Consider the following 21,331-nt stretch of genomic DNA (forward strand, 5'->3'; position numbering starts at 1 on the left):
TACCATTTGTTTGTATTGTACATGTACAATTATAAATTATGAGATTGTGTTGTGACATGCCGTATCATGATCAAAATTCAATCGCTTAATATAGAAATCATTCAGGGAGTGAATATATATAAAACATAGTCCAACGTTAAAGTTTAAAGAATATTGTCAGATAATTCGCAATTACAAGCTTTAGCACATAAGTATTTATAAGTAGAAAGCCGATAGGCTCGGAATGCAAAGGCAAATGGCAACGCATGTGACATATATTTGCATATTATTTATGTAGATACACATGCAAATATATTATTAAAGCCAGTTAAATTGTAGACAGGGCCCTTTGAACTACCTATAAGATTTACACTAATGTACATACCTTTTCGTTGTTTGATGCATAATCCTTTTTTGTGTAGATATAAAAATCCAATCTTGTTTATTTCATAAAGCTAGGCACACACACGACGATTTTAGTCGGCCGATTCCTGTCTAGATTGTCTAGATGGATGTTTTCATCAAAATGTGGCGACTGGCGATCTATACTTGGTCATAATAATAGACCAAGTCACAGTTTACCAAGTAGACTCGCGTACACGCGCGACGCGCGAGCGCCGCGAGAAGGAAAACATGTCTGGGCAAGGGCTGCCTATATGCCTATATGTCTAAACCTGAATGGACCAACTACCGTAAAATCGTTGTGTGTGCGCCCGGCTTAAAGCAGGGACTTTTGCCTGGTCCGTTAACTTACCTGTTGATATCACGTGCGCGGATTGCGAGAAACGGAAGAAATATTGGTCACAAATAAAACTGATGTAATTCCGAGGCCAGTTTTGGCCAGTAATTCTGAGGTCACAACTAATATCTGAAGTTTGTGCTTAATATTACCTTCCAACGCGGATTTTAGCCTTGTAATTTGTAATAAAAAGATCGGTAATTTGTGCTTCATACAGATACCTTTCATACAGAGTTTAGCCTTATTCTAGACAAACGTGCAGGCGAGCGTTAGGTGATTTCAGCACCTCTCTGGTTGACAAATTGTACGTATGCAGGTAAAAATGTAAAACATTGATAAAAATATAATTGATGGCAGATGAATTCATTTGATGTGGGTACGGCGTAAACGAGAGTTGATGTGGGTATGGGATAAACGAGAGTTGATGTAGGTATAATGTATATTTGGAAGTTGATGTAGATATCAGGTATTTTGGGCTTGATGTAGGTAAGAGGTGTTTTGGGCTTGATGTGGGTATGAGGTATTTGAGAGAAGATAGTGTGGGTGTGGGATAATGTAGAGTTAATGTATTTATCAGGTATTTAGGGGTTGATGAGGGTATCAGGTATTTAAGAATTGGGAGTTGCACGTGTGTATGGAAGTTATGTGGGTACCGCGAATTCGGGAGTTGTTGTGGGCATGGGTAATGTAGGCATATTAGGTATTTGGGAGGAACTTGAATTTATCAACAAACTCTTTGTATCCTGTATTACAAATGTTCAAGCATGATATAACTATATGTGCATCATTTTGCTCTCAAGCCCACAAGCCGATGACACCTTGCCGAGACATTTCCGGTACATTTCCGGTACATTTTTGTTATGCGCAGAAAATTGTAATATTTTGCCAATACATTGATTGAGCTTTTCCATAAAAAAATATTCGTGTTTTTTTTAAAATCGTGTTTTTTTAAAAACAATTTAACTGTTCCTTGGAACGACAATTCCCATATGTCTTTCCAACGTCTGCAAATGTGGATTCTTTCATGCAGGTTTCGTAAATTTAAATAACAAACAATTTGAACGCGTTTTTAGTTCGCAGTTCGGTTTTACCTGAACATTTATTATCAATTAAAACTTCTACTTGCTTACCTTTCATTATGTATGTCGTGTACTTTGTTTTCTCTACCTACGTGTACGTAATGTGCGTCCTGGTGTGTGTTCTTGAAATTTATGTTTTTGATAACTAATATTTATATTACATTGTGTGTCCGTTCTTCTGTTTGCGTTTTAAATTAGATAAGTTTCTTGTTCGTGTATATGTGCTTATTATTACTCTTCCTTGACTCTTTCTTTTTCGTGCTACAAAAAGTATGTTCTTGGCAAATGAACTCAATAGGTTTTGTCCATGAAGAGGTAAAATGTTTTCAACCTAAACCCCACTGGAGAACATGCTCGGATTTTTCTTCCTGGTCCAGTTACAACGTCACATAATGGAACTGCATTGGCTGTATAACACAAAAGTTTCTGGTGAGCAAAACGTGCTCAAATGGTAACGTCGATCACTATTGAAGTTCCTAATTACATTGTCTTGTATTAGCAAATGAAGTAATGAATGTCCATGTGAAATATCCGGGTTGCAAAGAGTTAATTAGTGAAGCAGAAAGATTTGCGAACATTGTGTTTCAAGAAAACATTTTTATATTTGGAACTCTTGTATCTTTCGAAGCCCATAAAGGAATTATCAGTGCAAAATTTTGCACCAACCTCCCTGAATTTTCCCTCCTCGATCACCATTGTTACCATACTATCTAACACTGGCAGTTGGTTAACATTTAATGAAATTCGAGCAACCAGCATTTTGTACGAGAAAGAATCGCAAACCTAACCAATCGAATCCCACCTACCCATTCAACCCCTCACCTATAGTCGAAGAGAACACATTAAAGTATTTCAAAGGTATTTAAGAAATACCTCCACCGCCATCCCAAAACTACACCCGTGTTAACGCTTCTAATTAACGTTAACTTCCTACCTTTTTACAACCACCACCATCAGCTACTATACCAACTGAAGTGGTAAATCGGGAAAGTGGACATGTATCTAAACAAATTCAAATTTAGATATATTATTTAATATACAGTCATAATTCCAATGTCTGCCGTTTGCAATTTCTTGCAAACAGATCAACACACAAGAACGAACACCTAAATCTATCTTTGTTCAATATACCTCGAGTTAGTTCAAAGCTTTGCAGAAAAAGGTGCTATCAAGATAAAGCAAAGATTGGAAAAGATTACAGATTTCGAATGTGATAATGCAATACCCAACAAGTCAAAAATGATATACATATAAAATGACTATTTAACAACACCATGCAAAACTTTAAAGAACATTACCCAACTTGTTTGAAATGAATAATCCTCCTTATGGACATTGGTCAACTAAAAACAAAGGATTTAGAAGATCCTTTTAAATCCTCGCCCGAAGAATATCCATGTTGAAAAAGCGAAGATAAAGCCGAAGCCAGATCTATTGTCATACTTCGCACAAACTTGTATTTGTACTTATACAAAGTTCACGTTATCTCAGAAAGTGCTTCCTCTGTTTCATGGCGTTTGGCCTCAAGTCACACTGAAGAACGTGTCCCTATCTCTAATGATGAATTGGGATGTTCTTGTAAACCTTATATACTTTATTTTGAGCAATTATAAGGTGGTTGTGACGTCCCCACATTTACTGGGTGATTTATTTCAAATACGAGGCTCCTGGCTCTTTATTACTTGTTTTTCTTTACACTTTATAAAATTAATCTTGTTTTTCTTCCAAATTCTCTTCAGCTCCTTCTTTCATTATTTCTTTTGAGCGAAACTCAAATCTCGATGTGATGAAATGTGAGTGATCTAAATCGTTCACTTCACCTTGCCGGAAAAAATCCACATTTGTAAAGCAGTTTGATACACCAGGAACGTGTGCATTTATTGATTAAATGACAAAATTAATTACAATTTTTTTTGTCTCGCATTCACGCATTTTACGACAAAAATGACTAAATATCAATGAAACTAAAAAGCAATGAACTCGAAAACATAAGTAAGTATTTTTGTTGAATGTTTTGCTATCCATCTTACATTGTATTTTGCACACGATATCTAAATTGACTTGAAGCCCTACCAGCTCTTTCTAGTTCATTATGCCCGGCATATACGCTATGCATGGAGTTGTAGTCACTGTCTATGTTCCCTCAAATTTTCCCTCCACAAAATTCCTTATAATCCGCATGAATTATACAATGCAAAGATATCCCAGAAACTTTAAAAGTGCAAACTTTACCCCACACTCTTTATATATTGATTACTTTTTTCGCGTTTAAATTTTGCGAAATATGTTTGCACTTATCATATTTGTCTTTGCTAATCTGAGGATGCCCAGTTGCACTCTAAGACCTGTATTCATGTTGGATAAAACACTTAATCGCTTCTAGCAACTTCGTGTTAAACTACACAATTACTTATTCCACTTTGATTCATATAAAAGGAATTTTTTTTCTATGTATAACTTTTGCTCAGTCTTTAAAAAAACAGCGAGGAGAGTTTTTAAAAAAAAATTAGATGCTGAACAGCAGAGCTTGCTATTGTATTCAAGGATCTTGATGGAAAAGGGTCAAAGGATTGAACTGCATAAGTGTGCAAAGTATTCGTTAGCATTTTAAGGCACTAAGTTCAAGGGTCAGGTGTCAAAATGTGTGTGTGTTGTGGATAGTGGGGTTTGCGTGTGGGTTATAATGGTTGTGTGTGGATATTCAATGTCGGATTTTCAAGGGTAAGGTCGTGTTTTAGTCTCTGGTGGTGTTTCCCATTATTAAGTTGTTTGTATATCACAATTATATAAATATATATATATATATATATAAAAAGGAATTATAGTACTGTATAAATATGAATTAAACGAAAAACAACAACGGTGTGAAGCCGCATTACACAATTGTCAGCAGTCGCTAGGGGACATAGTCGTATAGGGTGAACATACTCGTATAGGATGGAATGAGAAAAAGTACTTTATATTTGCGTTCTCTCTCGTTTGGAAAAACATTTCGAAAAAGCTTTACAAAATAAACCCGCCCCTGCTTTTTTCAAAAATCGATTGAAGCATGCTTCATATATATATATATATATATATATATATATATATATATATATATATATATATATATATCAAATATGTATTTAGAATCATATAGAGTAGAGTGCTCGATATATCAAAGAAGAGCTAGTATAAAGATAAAATAAAATAAACTTGGTTTACTTCATAAGATTTTATTCACTACAAACTTGTTTCGTATGACAAGTATAACGCTTGCCACACTCATCAGTTAAATTTAAATGTCGCGCTATGTTGTTGCCAAGGTTATATATAGTATATACATGTTTGACGTAAACGGAAAGCTCTAGTGTTAAATTACATATAAATATATACAGATTATATCAAGTAATTATATTGCTTAAGAGAAATTTGTTTCTATGCCTGCATTTCGATGACAGTTCACTTCTTGAATTTAAAGAACAAAGTTCAGGGTGGTAAATTATGATAAATTTTTCATGTGTACAAAGACTGCAGCGTTTTGTTGTGTTGTTATAGCTCTTGCATTGTTTAATAATACGCCAGTCTATAGAGTACTTAACCTTTGACTCTTTAAGTTGCCAGATGTATTTGCTCAGTTCTGTCGCATTTCTATACTTGCTTAATCTAAATGAACTAGTGTGGCAATTATATAATTCCACCACGCAGCCGATGGTGTGGCTTCTTGGTCATAGTTCTCGGCTAGGCCCCGTTATTCTATCACGCTTTTATACATGAAATATCGTTTTTTTGAGATCGGCATAAGTTTCGAGGTGTATTTGCAGTATAATTTTTTAGGCCACCGTTAATTAAAGAGGCTTTTAGAGCTGAAAAAAGGTCGCTTATTTAAAAGGGAAAAAACTTAATAACTTGGGATCAAGATCAAACGGATCTTGGCAAGACAAAATATTTGGGTACATATGTTGCCATCCATAAAAATATTTTCGAGATCTAACCACATAAGAATAGAAACAAAAGAGTTTCGCTTATCATTCGCCTGATGATCGTTTCAGAAGAAACGTGAAACACAGAGTGTAGCGAACTATATATTCAAAATTTTGTAATATTTATTGATTTTATTTTAATTGCTCTATTAAATTTTGATATCGAGCGCTCTTTCTTCTAGGATACTTTACTTATATTTATAATAACAAAGCAGGATGCTTTATCAAACAATGATGCATTTCCCTGACGCATCTCTTACAGAACTACAGGAGGTTTTTTCTGTGTTTTTCGCTCCACTACAACCCACATTTGCGTCCGCTTACTTTATTATGTTGGACATTTCGCGGTTGCTACTACGTGCTACCTGAAAACCTTAATTTCCTATGCTATATGATACTACACTATTAACATTACTTAACAATGTCTTAACAATACATATACAATTTAGAACCATAACACTATATATTTGCGCATACTATGTAAATGACTATTTACTTATGATTGATGTACTCAACCATGCCTTAACTTAAATTCCGCAACAAATGCAGAGGACTTCTTCATATGGTCTGTTAAAGAACCTGCCGTGTTGATAGTTGCGCGATCGACATCAGCTTTTGAGGGCTTGCGAACTCCATGGTCTCGTATGTCTGGGTAGCACAGATTTTGGGGTCCTGGTTAACGGTGGTGAAAATTGGAAATTCATCTTCCGAATCCTTGTCGGAATCCAAGTCTCCGGTAGACTTAACAGAATCAAACTGCTCCTCATCGTCACTTTCTGCTCGATCTACGTTGACCATGTTAGTTGCTGTGGGCTTGTGGATGATGTGCATAGATAGCCGCTCTTAGTTCGCAAATTCATCTGGGATTGGAACTGCATCCCTGCCAGTTTTTTCCGCTTCTTCTGCAGCTCAATTAAATTTCTCGCTAACTTTCGTCCAGCTGTTAATTTTATACTGCTTGTTTTTATATTCTTTGTTAAATTTTTTGTACAAGCATTCATATTTTTAAACTTTCTCCATAAAGGCTGCGGTAGAAATATTTGTCATAGGCATTTTATACAACCGCGCACAAACATGTCAAGGAAAAATATTATGGTCGTGATGCAGCCTGATATATGCTTGGAATCAAAGACACAGGCACCTTATCTTCTTGCTTCGCTGTTTTGTTGCCTTTTCAATTTTTGAGCGCATTCCCTGCTCTCCTCCGTTCAGGTTCTCTTTTGTTTTGTTGAAGAACAAATTGATCATACAGATCAACTAGAAATCATAACGATAAATTACACGTAATTATATGGTAATTTCGCAAAACGAAATATCTTTATACCTTCGATAATCTCATCTTCCACGAGTTCTGCTATTTCAGCGTTATATAGTTACCATTGTCCTCCGTATTCAAATCTCACTCGATCGCCTTCTCTTACTTGAACTGTCGTCCAGTCATCGTTTGTAGAAAGGTTCATTGGTTTCACATCTTTTCTTTCAACAATGTAGTCAGTGTCCCGCCACTTGCAATTCGTTTTCCAGATCATTCGTTTTTGACTTTGTTTAACAGTTACTACGGTCTATCGCATTCACATAAATGAGCCTTTGGCGAATTTTCAAAGCAATTTTTACTTATTTTTTACCGCGGTAATTGGGCGCGTCCTGAATTAAATCTAAAAGATGCCGACAGTTGCGAAACTAGCTACCGCCAGCACCCATGCACAGTTTTACTCCGCATTTTATTGGCTTGTCTATCCTGAATTGTAAAAAAAAATGTATTTTTTAAAACAACAATAAACATGAGGTTTTTAACACAAATAAGAAGAACGAGTAACCATAAGAAATAAACAAGTGTTCATAAAAGGCGAGCAAAACGTTTCTTAAAAATTTATCAATCAATCATTTTAAAAAGTTTCTTGTAACCACATGCCGTATGCTTCTGTCTCGACTTTTGGACAATGTTTATGGTTGTCTTCGAATTTCAAATGGTTTCCGAATTTCAAATGGTTTCCGCAAGTTTCCATCCAACCCAAGTCGATGAATAGATGTTCTGCCTTTGGGCTACCATGACCTTCTAGATTTAAAAATGGGATATGCAGACTTTTAAGTAGGTCTTTTTCGTAATGGCCACCTTTAAATGCTAATGTTGAATGGAGATTCTTTTTATGTTTGTGGTAGAATGTTTGGATGATGGCAGGGAGGTGATTCACATAGTTTGTGTAGGTATTGGCTGGACTGATGAATGGCAGGTGATGGATGTTTCGGGTGACATAGCGGCAGGACTTTTGGGTCTTTTTGCGATAGCGTGTGCCATGCTACCCCAATGTCGAAGAGGAAGGATGCTGCGTACGTTTCGCCAATGGAGAGTAAACCAAGTTCCTTGCAATGGAATTGTTTCTGGGTGTGGAAACCGTCCATGTCGAGGATACCGACGATGTCACTTGCTTGATTGTTGTTGTTGTCCATTGTTGTAGCACTTGTGGGGACTGTGAACATTTTCGAAAAGTCACTAGAGGTTTATCGATCGCGTACGTACGCAAAGTATGATCCCGTAGGTACGTACGCAAGTAAGTAAAGATGGATAGTGAAGAGATAATAGTGGCTAATATTTTGGTCAATTTGAAAGAATTATTTTAAAACGAGAGGAAGAAAGGAATGCGGCAAAAGTGTTGGTGTGTATGGAATATTTAGCGAGGAGACGATCACAATTCAGGCGACGTGTTAGAAGACATCATTTCACGTACGAGGAAGTGAGTGCTCTTTGGGAAGTATTTAAAAGAACGAATGGCTATCCCACACACACAATCTGGACACGAAATCGTTTGGCCGTGCAATTAAAGTTGACGAGAGAGGAGGTGACGAATTGGTATAAAAACGGGCGTTCAGAGACAAAATGCAAAGTTCAGCAAAAGAGATAAAAGGGAACAATTTTATTGACATTTTTTAAAAAAGTTGTTTATATGTACATTTCTTATTTTACTATTATCATTACAATTTCAATTCAGTGTATATTAACAAAGGAAAACAAATATATGATTCAAATTAAATTCTTGTGTCAATTGTTTGGTTAAGATTGGAACAGTCTCCCTGAACATATTAGAACATTACCTTTTAATAGTTTTAAGATTGGAATCAGCAATTCTTAAATTCTCTGACTTTTTATCTGTTTAAATTCACTCTTACATATTTATATATATTGTAATTTCATGTTCATATTTTAGGGACTCACTGAAAATCACAAATTGTGAGTGGTCTCCCTGATGAAAGAACTTTATTAAATTAAATTAAATTAAATTATTTCATCGAGGAATTCGTCAATGAAAGAAAGCTCCTCGAGCAACTTCCCGGCAAATAAAGGGGCGTTTATATAGTTTAGTCCGTCGAGAAAAAGGCCGTCGTCCAGGCTTTCGGGTGCGGGCACCGGCGCGACGGGTTCTTGCACATCATTTTCCATAGCGGCGCTACCATTTCCCACATCGTCGCTGCTATTTTTTTTGCGTTTTTCGTCTTTCGAACTCGACGATGATTGTGGAGTGGTTTTCTTCAACAAACGCGTAGAATTTTCGAAGATTCGTTATCTCTTCTTCCTTTCTTTTTCTATTTCGTTTACCTCTCAAGGCTTCCCGCTCTTTGTATGTGGGTTTTGTGTTCATTTTTTTTTCTCGCAGGATGTAAAAATATAATATAGGTTAACTCTTTTGCTTATACTTTCAATTGTGAAGAGGCCTTTCAATTCAGAAGAGGCGCAAAAATTAACTATGTGTTTCCACGCGTGTTTAATGGGCGTGATTACCATTTATGACCTTGTGTCTACCGACCCAAGGTAAAAAAAATTTCAATTCAGTGTATATTAACAAAGGAAAACAAATTTTTTATTCAAATTAAATTCTTGTGTCAATTGTGTGGTTAAACGTTTATTTCATGGAGGAATTCGTCAATGAAAGAAAGCTTTTCGAGCAATTCCCCGGCAAATAAAGGGGCGTTTATATAGTTTAGTCCGTCGAGAAAAAGGCCGTCGTCCAGGCTTTCGGGTGCGGGCACCGGCGCGACGGGTTCTTGCACATCATTTTCCATAGCGGCGCTACCATTTCCCACATCGTCGCTGCTATTTTTTGCGTTTTTCGTCTTTCGAACTCGACGATGATTGTCGAGTGGTTTTCTTCAACAAACGCGTAGAATTTTCGAAGATTCGCTAACTCTTCTTCCTTTCTTTTTCTATTTCGTTTGCCTCTCAAGGATTTCCGCTCTTTGTATGTGGGTTTTGTGTTTATTTTTTTTTCTCGTAGGATGTAAAAATATAATATAGGTTAACTCTTTTGCTTATACTTTCAATTGTGAAGAGGCCTTTCAATTCAAAAGAGGCGCGAAAATTAACTATGTGTTTCCACGCGTGTTTAATGGGCGTGATAGTTTCCTCGGTTGTGCCATAGCGTATCTCACGCTGGTGTACGCGCTGCATCGCGAGGAGACAACGTTTATGACGTACAGAGCCGTGTATTTAGTGTCTCAATCTCTTTGGGGCATGGATTTGTCGAAGTTTAAGATTGGCTTGGGATTTTTTTTTTCTAAAGCGGAGGGTGTGATAGACACTAATCCGATATAGATATATACTTGTTATATATTTATTACAGTGTTCAGTTACAAGGGAAAGTGAATAGCAATAAAGTGTTGTAATATTACTTTATGTTTTGTGTTTTATGTGTTACAAATGTTAATAAATCAAGGGTGTGTAATTAATGTCACTATTTACAAGCTCGTGGTTTGTGCAATAATGTCGTCAGACATGGGTATATTTATTCCTTGTTCTATTTCACGAGCTGTGTTTCTTAAACAAATGATATATAATTTAAACCTTAAACATATAATAAAAACGATTACTAACGAGATGGCCAATGAGAAAATTATTGCTACGAGAGTTGATGTAGGTATGGGGAGGGTCGGGAGTTGATGTTGGAATTGATGTGGGAACGGGATTTGAGGTGGGAGTGGGATTAACGGGGGTTGAGGGAGTTGATTTGGGAACGGGTTTTGAAGTGGGAATGGGAATAACGGGGGTTGAGGGAGTTGATTTGGGAACGGGATTTGAAGTGGGAATGGGAATAACGGGGGTTGAGGGAGTTGATTTGGGAACGGAATTTGAAGTGGGAATGGGAATAACGGGGGTTGAGGGTGTTGATGCGGGAACGGGAGTTGGAGTGAGATTAACGGGGGTTGAGGGAGTTGATGCGGGAACGGGAGTTGGAGTGGGATTAACGGGGGTTGAGGGAGTTGATGCGGGAACAGGATTTGAAGTGGGGATGGGTTTAACGGGGGTTGAGACGGTTAGTAATTTCGGTGTAAGAAATGCAGAGGTAAATGGACAATCAGATACAACCACGATGTTGGTCAAATTGAGATTACCACATCTGACAGGATATCAATCCATTTCAAATTAGGGAAAATTGCGACCAGCGAATCAATTCTTTTGATGTTGTTTCCCTTGAGATTGAGTAACTTCACGGCGGGGTTTTCGTTTCCAATTGTCGGTAGATTTGTTACTTTACACTCTTTACAGTCCAGAAGACCAAGTATGTTAATCCATTTGCAACAATTGTTGCCGTCCATGCCCCCAATAATTGACAAAATTAGCGAGATATACAATAAAAAGCCTTTCATTGTTTAAGCCAAAAAACAAAAACACCTGTATGCGTGAAATGTCGTATGTGAGTTATGGCATACCAAAAAGTATTCAATTTTGATTAGGTAGTGCAAAGCGGAAATGCATGTGTGACATTATAGTTGGGAATTACGATAAACCACGAGCGAAAGTATTCAGTAGTCTTTTATTTTCATTAATTAATTGTGTTACTAATTCCTGAGCAAATATAGTGACATGTAGTACAAGAAAATATCATTTTCAATTTGTCAAAGCGTATGAAAGGAAGTCTTCCGTATCTGCAAGTGATTGTAAGATCCAAACCCAAGTTACGAAAATTAATTCTGGAACATTGCCCAGCAGAGGTAATTTCCGCCATTTGTGAGTGCGCCTTGAATTTAGTTAAAGGTGTTATTCCGTTAACACCGACTCAACCCAAAAACAATACATTACAATAATATGAAAACAATAATATTATAAATTTTGATAGGGAAAGAGCTGCCCACTAACCACAGCCCACATCATGAATGTAAAAACGAGAGAGCTTTCAAGATTGCTCTGCAATTGATTGCAAGATTGATTCAACATTCCTTTATATTACTGTGTCCCTTCATTGGGTTTTTGCACACAGAACATCTATATGGTGCCCTTGTTTTGCCAGAGGCTGCTTTTGCTGCCTTCGCTTCTAGAAACAACTGAAACTAGAAATAACACAACGTATATATTATTATTTGCTTACATTACAATTATCTTTCAATGAAATACGAACAGCAATAAATAACATTTAATTCACTACCTGGTGTTACATCTACCACAGCAAGACTTTTCCTTCCCTCTTGCTTTTTTATTGCAAGCTCTTTGCATTCTTTCGTCTGGAACATAGTGTTCATAGGGGCAGGTACCATCTCTTTCAAATCCTTTCTTGCATTCTTGAGGGAATTCTTGGATGATGCTTTCAAGAACGTTTGGTATATCTCCTCAACATAGTCTAAAGAAAAATTCATTCAATCCAATTATATAATATTCTCCTAAAGATTATTTGCAATATTAAAGGCATATCACACAGTCCACCACTCATTTTCTTACCAAATTTTTGATCTACTTTTGTTTCTCGCACTGTAGCATCGCCATCTTTAAATTTGGGGTAGGATACCTTCACTTGTTGTGTACCATCTTTTTTAGCCCTCACTTTTCGAGACAGGTTGGCATTAAAATGAATTGCTGCCAGGATGTGTCTGTAGTGTGTGGAGATCGAATATTTAGGGAAATAACTAAGTACAATGAGCAAACAAATACTCACTATTACTGATTATAGACTATTTAGTAAAACATACCTGCAATAAATACCACTAAATGAGTAAGCATTCATTTTGGGGGCAAACTGATTTACCACGGAGTGGAAACCCTCTAAACAACTTGTTTGGTCCAATGGTGAGGCTTGTTTAATTCCCTTCACAAAGGAAGTTTTCAGCATTGCACCACTTAGCTTGTTGTATGCTGGAGAGTCTAAAAAAAGCCAGAAGTAAGAGTAAAGTCGTGTAAGCATACATACATATAAGTACGTCACACAATGTTATATATATACCAGGTAGCATCCACTTTCTTGGTGTCAGTTCACCATGCGCACACTGGTTATATAGTGGATCATCCAATCCATCATGCTTGTCAGCTATATGACTGAGGAATGACGTGAATTTTGCAAATATAATTCTACCATTCCCAGAATGTGTGGAGGTGGCACTCCAATACAAATGATTGATGCATGGTTGGACCTATTCTGCTAATTCCTCTCCATCTGTTTCCTTTGCCAACTTAGTCGAGACCTTGTGCAACTCTACAATATATATACCATTAATATAAATTGAACATTTTCAGATTTGGCCATCTACTTGATTAAATAACACTAACTCACTCTTTTTCAAGTGCCATATGTCAAAATAATGTGTTATTTTAGGAAGTTTCTCTCTCATGTATTTGGCAATTTGCTGATGTCTATCAGAGACAAATGTTGAAACATCCATGCCTTCACCCAGGAGAAAATTCATGCATCTCTGGAATCCTTCAAATTCCATGGCAGGGCTGCTTCCTACTTCATTTCGCTATAAGCAAAAGAAAAACATAGTATAGTGGTGTTGAAACAAAAGGAAAAAATCACACAAAAACTTTAATATTAATTACCTGTATCAAACTAAAATCAATTATTTCATTTGAAGTGCATGAAAAAATTGTGTAACCACAATATTTTGCACAATGACCCATGCTGTCATGTCTTCCATCACCAGAAATAACCAAAGAAGATTCCAATGCTTTCAACCGATTTAGAATCTGACTTTGATAATCTTAAGGAACATCATAGATGATGCATTTTGCGTACAATGACGTCATACTAAATGCACACGGGAGTTTCACGTGTACATTATGCGTTTGATGTGTGTAGTGTTTATAGGGTATGATATAGGAATCAAGATCATATTTTAGTATGGATTATTTATAATTTCGATTTGTTGAAAAATCATGATACAGTTCGATTTGTCTGTGAAATAATTTTTATTAATATAGTTTAGGTACTCTACGACTGTTAAATAGATAGTGATTTAGGATACGATTAACTATTGTTCTAAAGTCACTTAAACTTACGGTTCGTTGTATTTTGATGAAGTGTGCGATCATCAATAAGTAAAAATTAATGTTTGAGGGAAATAAAAACGAGTTTAGTAGAAACATCTGATCACGTCTCAGCATGCAGTCGGTGACTTCTATCCACCAATTATTATCATAACTCATCGGCCATGACGTTTCGCGAATGTACACGTTTTACCCGATTGGTTCTTTGACGTTCACATAGTAGCCGTATTTCTTTTGTCGCATAGGCGGTTTGTTTGAGTATACGCGGAACACTTTACCCTTCCTACCGAAATTATATTCACGTTTTGTGCAGAATCCAACTTTGAGACTTGAAGATGGGAAACATTTTGTCAACAGTATCTTTAGATCCATTTCATCATCTATCAGAAACTCGGTCACCCACATTAGCTTTTCAGTTATTTGTTTTTCAGTGTCAAGGTTATTCTGAGTCTTCGATAACGTTAGGAGTACAGTTTTAACGACGAGATCTTTTAGAGTCTGCACACGCTCCATCGCAAGGGTTATGTACAACTGAACCGCATTTTAGTAAGTGACTGTTGATATTGTACAACATCACATGCGTAATGAATACATTAACATATCATGTGAGCATTGTATACAGGATTTAAATAATCAAACAATGTATACGTATACAGATAAATTAACATTGTACACGTGTACGACGTTGATGCGATGTTCGCGTTAACATTTCACGTGAACATTGTATACGGTATGCGCGTTGTGTGCGTATACAGATAAATAGATAATGTATACGTATACGACGCTGATCTGATGTACGCGTTAACATTTCGCGTGAACATTGTGTGCGGAGTGTGGGAAATTACTATACCACATGATGGATAGACTATAAATGAAACTCTGGTTTTATATTGCCGTACAGTGCATTTGGATTTTGTTTAACCTATTGTTTGATTACGAAAAAAAATGAGTTTTGCTAACAAATTCACGTCTGTAGGTAATGCGTTAGTCGATGAGGTTTCTTCTGCCGAGCATAGAAAACTCTGCGGATTGTTAGAAACGATTTTAGCTAAAGCGGTTTCTGATAAATTGCAAAGGTTAGCCTAGAACGTTGCACTGGGTGTGAATACGACAACCCAAGTCAACGAAGGCATGAATGTCTAATGATGACTACGGAAGAAAAGTGGGAGGCATGTGGATTGGCTGCGATAAAGCGAGTACACTTGTCTTTTTCCATTCCATATGGCTCATGTTTTTGGGAGCTGCAAGGATCTTAAAACTACAGATTCACTGCGATAGCGTTTTTGACTATCTACAGGATCTTGCACGCAATCCTGGCTCTGAGCTAGTGGAAACTTTGATGGAGTCTCATCTCAATCCCGACAACTGTGAGTTTGACTCTATAATACATTACCTATCGTACTGGAAAAAAGACAGAGGATATTAGCATGACAAGTGATCGGAAGTGACGTTTAATTATTTACGTATACACGAGAGCTATAAAAGAACGTGCGAGACTTTAGATTCATTTGAAAACGGTGTTAGACGATGAATTGTTTACACGGAAAACCTGCAGCTAGCTCAACGACGAAGAATGGTTCTTTTTTGGTTCCGTGGTCAGAAACCTGACTGTAATTTTTTCTGCACTGAAGAGGATGGGTATCTATATGAAAAGGCGATTACTGCATGGAGATCCTTAAGGATGCCTAGGCCAAGGTGTCATGGTCATCATACGCCGGCAAGAATACGCGTGATGACAGATCCGATGAAAGCTAGTTGTGGACGACCGTTTTTTGTCTGTGCAGAGAAATCCAATCCGTGTTCTTTTTGGATGTGGGGTGATGTGATCGGTACGATAAAGCCAAACTGCCGTCACGGATTCTCTTGTTGCATTCGTAAAGTCAAAAAGGACGGAGTAAACAAGGATCGTAGGTTCTTCTGCTGTTCAAGAGGAAAAGAGGAGTCGTGTGGTTTCTTTGAGTGGGTTCCTCACTAGATCCAGAGGATCCTACCATTTCTATGTTTTGATTTTCACTTCACCATTTTCATTCATTTCTTCGGGCGAGTTTGTCCCCTGGGTTTGGCCTCTTTTTTTAATACATTTAAACACTTTACATTTTACACACAAACAAAGTAGGAGTAACGTTGAGAAAAACGTGGCGGCGGAGATTATTACATTCGTGGTTTTTGACTCGGAAATGATGGTTGTAGGTTTCGGCGTTGCTGGGTTGTGTTTATGGGTGATAGGGCTATGTTTAGAGATGGGGAGGTTGGTCTTGGGGGTGATAGGGTTGTGTTTTGTGGTGGCAGGGTGGTGTTTGGAGGTTGGAGAGTTGCTTTTGGGGCTAGCAAGGCTGGTTTTAAAGGTGGAAGGGTTGGTATTGAAGGTGGTAGGGGGCAAGGGAATAAATTTGGAGGATGTTGGGTATGAGGAGGTTGGGTGGCATTGCGGTGATGAGGGAATAATTGAGAGGGAGGAGATGGGATTAGGGGTTAAATAAAGGGTGGTTACGAGGATAAGGAAGGAGGGGGTAAGGTGAGGAATCGGGGTGATATGTGAAGTGAACATAAGGGGCGAGGAGGTGGGAAATAAGGTGGGGGTTGTGTAAAAAAAAAGGTGGTTCTCTTGGGGGAGGTTGTGGGTTTAGTGCAGTCTGATCTCACTTTTATTCTCGCTATTCGCATGTTCCTGCATACCAACGGGTTCTGACGTACATCAATCATACCCAGGTTTGGCCAAATGAACAGTATTGAGTCATCGAGATTATGTTGTAACACTTTATATTAAATGTTTTAATTACCGGTCTTTTGTTGTAATAGGGATATTGCGTGGGATAGGGATATTGCGTGGGATAGGGATATTGATCAAGCAAACGCACAGGGAATATATAGTGTTAATGATAATTTATTGAGAAAAGTTAAGGTTACAATTATCATATTATCTATCGGATATATGTTTCTTACTAATCTGATTATAGTTTACATACATTTGCGTATCTGATGTTCTAAAATGGCTCTTGACAAATTGAGCCACAATTGCATCATTTGACATTGTGTTATCATTAAAGTTATGTACGATTTTACTCATGCTTTGTCCCCTTGACCTTTGACATAAGTAAAACAAACAGTACTGCCCACACACATTAGACCAAATCCTTTGCAATTTACGCTTGTTAAAATCCCATTCAGTTGAATTTTTATCTAAACATTTTCTGCTGAAACTGAATATCTGCTGAATGTTTGTTGCTTCAAAAACACTGTTAATCCTCTCGACCTCAGTAGTTGAAGAACAGGGCCTCTCTCCGATTAAAGATGAATTTAGTGGAACCCTAGTGCTCGTGTTCTCTACTAGTTCCGTTGTTGTAACAGTTTTTTTTCTTTTCCTATTCTTTGACGCAGGGTTCTGGCCTGATTTCCGTTTTTCATTAGGTCTAAAGGAAGAATTTGGGTCCACTTTTCGACCGTCATATACATTCCGATTGCAGATCATTTCCGAACCAAACTGTCTGGCTAGATCTATTTCTCTTGTATATGTCTTTTGCTTTCTTTCCATGTACGATGGTCCGCTACCTCCTATTGCTGTACCTGCAGCAAAAGCCTTTATCTCTACATCTAGCTGCACAGCGTCTCCAACGTCTGCTAGGCACGCCTCAAGGAGTGACATATTATCTGATATGCCCCTGTTGGACCAGCCAGCATGAATCACTTCGGCTTGATTCATAAATGGAGCACCTATCGGGGAAAATGCACGAAATATAAATCCTCTCCTGTCGTGCCACCAGGCTAACCAGGTTGCTAAAAATTTGTGTTCCTCTTTGCGAGAGATGACAGAATCCAATCGCATTTTTGTTTTGTTGTATTGTGCCTCGGTCGCAGCCTCCAAAAGCTCTTCGCACAACTGCTTAAATTCCTCCGCGTCCTCGGGTCTTCGCTTTCTCGCATTTTTGTTTCTGTGGTCTTTAAAGTGAAATTCGCAGGATTTTATGCGTTGTCTCACGTCATTGCCATAAACTTCCGATAGCCCTGCAAGATTTGCGCCTGCCATGTCAGTGCACCAGCCTGTAGGATTAAACCGCGCGTTGTTATTCCTCGATACCTTTCTCAAAACTTCATTGAACAAGTTCCAAAACAATGCATTATTTTGTGTGTCCTCGTTCTCCGCTTCCATCACCGCGAGCTTGCAACTGCTGATAACTGCGGCAAAGTGCCACAGTATAAAACCTCTTAAGTTTATATCCCCACGCATACCTGATTTCGGACCATTGTTCGCCATTGTTTTGTCAAATAACAGTCATTTTAGCAGTCAATAACATGTTAATTATCTTTTTGGCCAAGGAACAACGCGGAACTAGCTTGGTCTGCCAAGACTGCCATTAATTTGGCCAGTGGCGATAGCGTAAAAGTCAGGCCGAAAACATATTGTAAGCTTAGTACGTTACAGTACTAGAAAATCTTAATAACATGAAATGCATAAATGATTACACGAAAAATTCACAAAAAAGGGGTTAATCCTCATGTCAAATGTACTTGGTGGTTGTTTCGAAGCCATGAAATTATGATTTCATTTTTTTATTCATGCATACATACAAAATCTATATTGCTATGTATATCAGTATCGGTATACCTGTATGTTTATTTCAAATCAATCTTACTCTAAACGCATCAAAGCAACCCCAGTTTCTCAGTATCCTTTCTGCATGTATACGATATATGTTGGTTTCGAAACGGAAGAGACTAACCAACGGACGTTTTCTATAATGTGTTAGTTCGCATGCCGCACGTTCTAGTTAAGTATCGCTATTTCAAAACGCTAAATTCGCTGATTATTTCGCATGCCTAATTCAGTGTGTTTTGTTATATCATTGATAGCCACGTATATATCGGCAATAGTAATTTGTAGTGTTATTGTCATATGTTATTGTTATTAATTGTCATATCACCTATGTATATCCTAATTAGCTTTATATGTGTTATAGCCTATACTCGTTTATAGTTAGTTTGTTTAATTGTTATATTCTAGTTCGAATCGATATCCAGTCGATTCTCAATCGATTTCCAGTCGATTCTCAATCGATCTACAGTCCGTTTCCAGTCGTATTATCTACGGACAATCGTTTCTAGCTCGACTGTGTTATCCCAACGACGAGCTCGTGTTTGTCAGTCTATACCTGTAGTATCGTTGATTTATATTAAATCCTCAGAACATTGTTATCAGAATCGTCTGTCGTAGGCCATCAGCCACTCACTAGATTTATGAATTTTCGTTGCACCCCAACGGAGACTACAATTTAACCATTAAAAATAACGCTTTTGTGTCCATATAACACGATTTTAAAATGTTGTTCTAGATTCGGCATGCAGTTTTGAATCAAAATGCACTCAAAGTTGAAGTATCTTCAAAAATTTTCATCGTAATTTTGCTGTTGCGTGTAGTTCCACGCGTATTTCACGAATAGAGTTCCTGGCATGCTATTGGACAACTTTGTATCTTGCCAAGGTCAAATTGCAAGGTCAAAACATAGAGCTGTCATGGCGGACACAATACAAGACAAAGAGAACCGATGTTTTATTCATTTTAATAGCACGATATCAAAGGATGACGAGATTTTAATTACGGCTACTAGGACGTCATTGTGTAAGATTGTTGAGTGTAGGTCACAATGGATTATTTTGGATGGCGAAGCCAGAGAAGTAAGTGAACGAAGTTTTGAATACATGAACGAAGATGAAGGCAAGCAATTGATTTGCGATGAAGCAGCAGTATGTTCAGACCTATTTTACCATCGTAAATGCTACCAGAAACTGACAAATAAAAGAGTAATCGAAATGGCGGAAAAACGGGTGGGAAATAAAGAGAAAAGTTTGGAGAAAAAAAACGAACCAGCAAGAAAATCACGTCGAAGCTCAACGGAGACATCAGCATCAACCAGTGAAAATGTTAAAGCGAAAAGTACTGGAATACTCCCACGGATATGTATAATATGCAAAAGAAAAGAATTATACTACAATGACAAGGTAAGCTAGTAACTATAATGTATACAACACAAGGTATATAATAAAACATGCATACACAAGAAATTTCTAAAGGTTATGCTCTCTGAAAGAGGTCAGAAGGTCCACATTTTTATCATACAACCGGCACTGAGCAAGGTAATAGGGATCTGATTTTTTTATTGACACCTTGCCAAATGTCCTACATATTGGCTTTATATTTATACCATTGTAACAAATATTATTTACCATTAATTCACACCAGAATTCAAGAAAACGAACAGTACAATATTTAACCCAGTGTGAAACAATCAATTGTGGTCAACTACGTGAGGCAGCAGAACAAAAGAAAGACGAAGATATTCTGATCCATATTAGAGATAAAGATTGCGTAGCAATTGAAGTGTGCTACCACAAGACTTGTTACAAGAACTATACTCGTTTTTTGTCAAAGGAAAGCATTGACGATCCTGTTGATTCAGTTCATGATACTGCATATAAAGTCTTCTGTAAAGAAATCGTCGATGATCGGATTTGCAAAAACAAGGAACTTGTATTTATGAACAAATTGGTGGAAATGTTTCGAAAGTACATTATTAAGTATGAAGAAAATCAGGAAGATTCACAGTACAGGGCAAGCAAATTAAAGAGACGGTTGCAGAAAAGTCATCCACAGCTAGTGTTTCATGCTCCAACAAGACGAAACAGAAGTGAAATTGTCTTTGCTGAAGACCTTTCAGCTGGTACATTCGCTGAACAGTTTATTGATGCACCAGAAGACGAGAGTTCCAACATAGACGAGGTAGAGGAGGATGTATCAACTAACCCAACCCAAGAAAGTGAATCAGTAGACTTGTTTCGAGCTGCTTTGGTCTTAAGAAACACTATAAAAGATGTTCCTTCACTTCAGTGTCAATGGCCCCCAACTACCGATGATTTCAATGAAGATGCAATTTTACAAGCGGTCCCTACACAACTGCTTAACTTCCTTTGCTGGTGCCTAGGTCTATCTAATGTACTATCTTTGGAGTCATTAAGGGACTCAATTGCGGACAAAGATGCTCGTAAAGTGGATTCAATTGCACAGGACTTAGTGTACATTTCAGCAAAAGGAAACAAGCAAACACCAAAATCGTTGTCACTTGGAATGCTGACAAGACAAGTCACAGGATCTGCAGAAATGATAAGCATTTTAAATGCATTCGGTCATTGTACTTCCTATGACACTGTAATAAGGCATGAAACAGCACTAGCAACCTTACAATCAGATGAACATTCGCTTCTTCTGAGAGATATGGTAAAGAGTGAGCCGACAGTTCTCGTTTTTGACAACCAGGACTACAGTGAAGAAACAAAAAGT

The sequence above is a fragment of the Dendronephthya gigantea genome, unplaced genomic scaffold (genome assembly GCF_004324835.1).
Source record: "Dendronephthya gigantea isolate DGI-Jeju-01 unplaced genomic scaffold, DenGig_1.0 000216F, whole genome shotgun sequence".
Classification (NCBI taxonomy): Eukaryota; Metazoa; Cnidaria; class Anthozoa; order Malacalcyonacea; family Nephtheidae; genus Dendronephthya; species Dendronephthya gigantea.